The sequence below is a fragment of the Lutra lutra genome, chromosome 15 (genome assembly GCF_902655055.1).
Source record: "Lutra lutra chromosome 15, mLutLut1.2, whole genome shotgun sequence".
Lineage (NCBI taxonomy): Eukaryota > Metazoa > Chordata > Mammalia > Carnivora > Mustelidae > Lutra > Lutra lutra.
In genome coordinates, this window is record NC_062292.1 from 2,946,954 (window position 1) to 2,952,953 (window position 6,000).

The window sequence follows — 6,000 nt, forward strand, 5'->3', positions numbered from 1 at the left end:
CCTGACCTCATGTTTACCAAGTGATTGATTTTGAGAAAACTGAGGTCTGAGCATTATGTTGCAAGTTCCCTTGGCCAGAACATGCCTTCTTGCCTCTAGTGTTGAACTGGCTATATGATTTAAATTCAACAAATACATTTCGAACACTCACTAGGTATGCTAGGTCCTTCCATGTATGTTGTGTCATGACTTCCATTTTGCGAGTAATAGCTTTGGAGCTGTAGTAAATTCCTCAAGGTCATTCATGCGGTAAGTGTAAGTCCAAGATTCAAATTCCAGTTCTCTCTATCCAGCGTAGTTTTAAATATATATCCAAGTTTTCAGTATATTTTCCAGAATACGTCTGAGTCTAATACATTTTCTGCTACACCAGATGTGAACACTATTGGTTTTTGTATGGTGAGAACTACTTTTATTTAAAGCATTTACTCTCATTCTTCCTCTCATTCCACTTCCATGATTGCTTTCGGAATATTTTACGTCTGTACAACCTCTGCTTTTTTTCCTTGGTGTCTCATAATTACTGGTCCTGGCTCCATGCTCTCTCCCATAACTATTCCCAGAGGCCAGCTCTCACCATGTTACAGCCTGTCTCTCAGTTAACTTTTCATGAGAAATGCCTCTTTTGTGGCATTTATCAAAGGGGGAAAAAATCTCCCAAGCTTCTCTAAATAGCATAAAGTAATGCTTTTCTCATAGTCTTGAAATAAAGTTTCTTTTTCTCTTCTTTTTTTAACTTTGTATGACTTATCCCGTTAGTAGGACCTAGACAGCTTGCCACATGAAAACTCTTCAAGCAGACTTTCTTCAAGCCTTCAGGATGACTAAAACAGTGATTTACTCTCTCTAGCCCCAGGTAGTCTCTTAGGAATGCTTCATGATTTTCAGAAAGGAAAAAAATAGCACATGAAAAATGTGAGATATATTTTTTAAATTAACATTTATGGCAAAACTCAGTAGGACCTCATTTGGGTAAGGCCACAACAGTTTTTATGTCTATTGCCTTGTGAAGTTCTCAGCAGCAAATTAGACTTTTCTGAATTTCTTGCATAAACCTGTCTTTCTTGAAACTTGAGCGTGGTGACCCCTGAACTGAATTGAAAGAGAGTGAAATGAGAAAAGAGCTGGGGTCGCTCAGTGCTACCTTCAGAAGCTGGTAGATCCTTGGTAGAACACTTTACTTAGTGTAAAGTAAGATTAAGACAACACTTCCCTTGTAGAAAGGACAAGTGGAAAAAAATGTTCTAGTCTTTTGAGAATAAGCCAAGCCATGCTTTTAACAAAGTAATGAAAATGAACAAAGCAGCAAAGTGGTGAAAAGAAATAAGTGAGAAGTCTGCTAGACAAGGCAAAAATCCCCATCAACTACTTTTTAACTGCAAGGGGTTGAACATCTCTGGGGTTGGTAACAGTTGCCACTTCATAGGACTGCTGTGAGGTTTAAATGAGATCATAAAAGTAGAGCACAGCTTGCCTGTTGACCCTAAATTTGGTAACTATCCTAGCTGTTATGATAACGATTATGACTATTTTTTCTATATGTCTATCTTCAGTGAAGGCCAAGTGGTATGACCAGATTTTTCCACTTGGGTATCTGGTCACCACCTCAAGTTTATAATCCTGCACGGCAGAAACAGATTTTTCTGAGATCAAGGGGAAAGGACGGATGGAACCAATGACATTGACCGAGAAGATAGATTTAAATTGTTCATTGACACCAATCAGTCATGTATTTTCAATGTGTGCTTACTGAGGCCATTAGCCTTCAGGCTCTGACTGGAATTCTTAATAAAGTATTGGATAAAAAAGATTACATCACTCCACATCTCAGCATAGGTCTTCGGAAATCACCTGATTTAAGTCCAGTGTTTTGAGAGGGAGAAAGTTGTGCAAGAAGGAATTCACAAGCTACTAAGTGACACTGGGAACGATGGGAGAAGAGAGGTGCAACTTGAACATTCAGCTGCTTATCCAGATTCTGCCACACAGACCATGCAACCCAGGAACCTTTAACATTTAGTCCTTTAGTAGAATTGAAATTCCTGTATTACTAAATAAGTAAATAAATTCCTGTATCACTATCCTTTTCTTTTTTAAGATTTTATTTACTTATTTGACACAGAGAGAGAGATCAGAAGTAGGCAGAAAGGCAGGCAGAGAGAGAGGGAGAAGCAGGCTCCCCGCTGACCAGAGAGCCCGATGCGGGGCTTGATCCCAGGACCCTGAGACCATGACCTGAGCCGAAGGCAGAGGCTTTACCCACTGAGGTACCCAGGCGCCCCTGTATCACTATCCTTAAAGTACATCCTGACTCCAGAGCTGTTTCTGAAATTTCCAGCGACCCCTGTTGCAAAGAGACCATTTCATTGGAGAAACTCACCCAAGGCAGTCTTCAGCAGAAATGATCCTAAAGCACATACAAAAGTGGGATTGTGGATGGCATGACCCCCTGGCTTGCTGACAATAAAGACCACATCTCTGGAGAATTGCCTTTAGCAAAAGAATTTATATATAAATGAATGAATGAATCCTTGTATTTACATAGCATGGAAGCAGGCTAAAAAAAAAAAAAAAAGATCAGAATTATCCTCCATAGTCAAGGGGCTTACATGCTATTTTATACAAGAAGCACGGACAATCCTAAATTAATCTACATGATGCCATAACTACACTTAGTTTGGTTATTATTGGATTTTGGAGATTTATGAACCAGAAATCATAGCTTCCCACTCCTCAAACTGTGCGAACTTGCTCTAAATTTTGAAGCAGACTTTCTGGTCAAGCAAAGCAGGAAATGAGTTTTACCACGTGAAGAAAGTCAGCCGACCACTGGCAGCCCAAACATCCGCCTGCATGGCTGCTGCCCCAGAGATTGTGGAGGGCCAGGGGAAGAGCCACGAGGAGGCCCACCTACAGCTCCACTCTTTTCCTCCCTCCAGACACGAACATTTCTTCCACAATGTATGAATTGTATTAGCTTTGACACAATATTTCTGATTAATAAATGCCCCCAAACTCATTTATTTTCACAGTCTGTGGGCTGGCTGAGCTTGGGTGAGGCAGGACTCAGCTGTGGCTCCCTGGGTGACTGTTTCTCTGGGCTGGCTGGGGTGGCTCTGCTCCCCATGTCTCTTCATCATCCTGGCATTGGGAACTGGCCAAGTCATGTTTCTCTCGAGGGAGCAGAGGCAGAAGGGAGCAAGAGGAAGCCTGTGAGGCCTCTTAAAACCTGCGCATGAACTGGCCCTGTCACTCCCATTCATACTGTCAAAGCAAGTCAGATGGCCAAGCCCGAAATCTAAGATGCAGGTATTACATACCCTCCACCATGCAGCTGAGGCAAAGGTGTGGATGAAGAGAAGCCAGAGAACAGGGGTCGGTCTACTAGTCTGAGCCATCCCCAACCCTAAAGAAAGTGCTTTCACCTGAAGAATTTGAAGTTTCCTTATTAGAAAGATTTTTCTTCCTTCACTTTTTCTTCCTTCACTTTTCATTATCATTCAAGGTCCTAAATCCCCTTCACCTCTTCCTTAGCCAGAGTACAGAATTCTTGTTTTCATGATAAGCAGCATTAACATTCATGGTACAGCCTGAGTTCACTCCCTGTAAGAAGTAATAAAGGAAATAGGACACACAATCATTTTCTCACTTGCGCACGCGCACACAACATACACACACACACACACACTCACACATACACACTACAAAGAGTATCCAAAATAAGGAAAATCTAATTTTATTGAGTAGGATTAATCTGAATATCTTCATGGAGAATCTGAATATCAAGTATAACCTGGAAGGATTATTACTAAGCTCTCTAAAGTTTAATTACTCCAAAAATGTTTAATAGTCCAAAAACCCTACTGTAACATTCCACCCATTACCTGTATGATGAGAAAAGAGCTGTATGGACTGGTTAATATTTTGCTTTTTTACTTGTTATTCACCACAAGCCTTCGTCCAGCCATATCAGGAAGGCAGACCATTAGTGCAAGGCGAGTGAGTGATAGCAGGGAGAGCTTAGACCTAACCTGTCACCATAGCTAGACAGAGCTTAAAGCCCAATTTGGTGGGTCAGGAGTGGGGTGGCTCATGCATGTGCTCTGTGTCTCTGTGTCTGCCCACATGTGTACACAAATATGTGTACACATAATCAAAAGTAAATGCTTGCTGTGTTCATTGATCAATTAATGCCCATCAGGGATCAATATATTACACCACATCTGCCCAGTTGCTGTGATTGGCATTAGGAGCCATTAGTCCATTAAAAAGATACATGTTTGAGCCACTAAGGTACACAGGTTTCCCCTGCTACCTGAAAGTAGGCTGTTCCTACAAAATCTTTTCATAATCCAAAATGAGGTAAAATGAAGACGCAATTACCATTAATTTGCATGGGAAAACTTCTGAGCTTCCCCAGACTCAAAAAACAACCTCTCTCAGGCTTTTCTGACACCTCAGGGCATGTCTTGCTAATGGAAGCACAAAACAGACTTAGATAAAGCACAGATCCTCCCCAGTACACAGCTCAGAGCTGGGTGCTCAGACGCCGCGTGTCATTCCAGGGAAGGGACCCGCGGCATCGCTGTCCCTGCTCACAGCGCACGCTGGCAAATACAAACTACACGTTACACCTTGTTTTGTGAAAGTGAAAATCCTCTTCCAATTTCTCTTGGTTAACAAAAACAGTACAAGTCTAAGGTCTTCTGTCAAAGCCAAGTGACATACTGCAGTCTTCCGAAACGCGGGCGACACTTGGTTTAGAAACAGTAGAGCAAAGCAACCGGACAGAGAAGTTCACAGTAGTAGAGGAAAAGCTGCTGTTTGGGTGAAGTACCCCTGTTCAGTGTCCCTGTGCCATCCTGACGGCCCTTCACCACAGAATTTCCCATCCGTTTTGTGCTCGTTCACTCGTCTGTCTCCACCAGCTGATCAGAAGCACGAGGAGGGCAAGCAAGCGCTTGCCTCGGTTTATCATTTATGTCTCGGTACAGTGCCTGCCACGCATTAGATGCTCAATAAATACTTACTGAGAGAAATAAACAGCATTCCAATATGGCCCACGGCACAAGGGAAGCATTTTGTAACTTCTCAGTGTTATCCAACTATCTTATGATTATTATAATCTCCATGAGAATTACGTAAGGAGAAAAATTACAACGAGGAAACTTCAGATCACAAATGTACCAGCCCAGGCAATCGGTCAACTTTGCCCATTATCTAATTTGGGGGTTTTATGTACAGATCTCAGCAGGAACATGTACAACGTATACTTAACGACGTGGGCTACAGGGCACAGAAACCTGCTTCATGGTGGGGGGCAGGCCTGTACCCACCGCCTACAGACACACAGAGACATTAGTAACAGACAATCTCGGGCTTCACATGGAAATGGTTTCACTATGAAAGTCCCTCAAGGTTGTGAAACAGAACTGAGATTCAAGTGCAAAATAAAATGCAGGGCTTACCAGAGGAAAAATACAGTTTTTCTCTGTGTTAAAAAAAAAAAAGAGAGAGAGAGAGAGAGAGAGAGAAGATTTTTTTCTCCCTGAACGATAGGACCATAATGATTCAATTTCTCCTGCACCAGTCAGCATCAGCTTGTGAGATCCAGACCTGGCACATGGAAATTTCAGCCTTAAGTCAAATATTATTTCAAAGTTAATGACAAAATCTATTTTTGCAGTGGTCTTGTTTAAAATATTTCCCCTTAATACTCTTGAAATGCTGTAATTGAAAGCAGTTATTTGAGATGCCAGTACATACTTCTTTAATTATGTCCTGTACCATCTGTTTCCAATGAAAGGGCAGTATCTGTTTGCAGTTACCAATCTTATGAAAAACAGGCTTGTCCCGAAATAGATTGGAACTAAAACCAGAAAGCATTTCTTTCAGAGGCATCCTTTCAAGCCAATTAACTTTAATCATTATAGAAATGTTTATTTCCCATCTTAGTCTCTCTTCACATGTAAATTCCTTTAGGGGAAAAGATCTCTTTTT